The sequence below is a fragment of the Penaeus monodon genome, chromosome 15 (assembly GCF_015228065.2).
Source record: "Penaeus monodon isolate SGIC_2016 chromosome 15, NSTDA_Pmon_1, whole genome shotgun sequence".
Classification (NCBI taxonomy): Eukaryota; Metazoa; Arthropoda; class Malacostraca; order Decapoda; family Penaeidae; genus Penaeus; species Penaeus monodon.
Window position 1 is genome coordinate 31,610,274 of NC_051400.1, and position 301 is coordinate 31,610,574.

Here is a 301-nt window from a genome sequence, read left to right on the forward strand (position 1 = left end):
CACACCATACAGAATGAGAATATATTAAATATAGAGTGCTATACCTCTGTGATCTGCTATATGTTTAGGTTAGGATGCCAAACATAAACCTAAATTAGCCATTACTAAACATGAAGTTGAAAGTCACCAACTCTCTAAAAGACAATAGAAATCTTACACAATTCAAATGGTTACTTTTATGCATATCATTAACCTATTTACAATGAAAAAAAAATTCAAATAAAGTTTGATGAGGCTATGGGTATCAGTGCACACCACTCCACATGTGGGTTATTCCACATTTGGGTTATTGTCCAGGTTT

The 301-nt window shown here is 32.9% G+C and overlaps 1 protein-coding gene across 1 annotated transcript in view; it reads left to right on the forward strand.

Annotated features, from left to right (window-relative positions):
* Positions 1-301, forward strand: part of LOC119581943 (serine/threonine-protein phosphatase 4 catalytic subunit) — a gene marked incomplete in the record, with an annotated part of 12,638 nt that overhangs the window by 1,229 nt on the left and 11,108 nt on the right.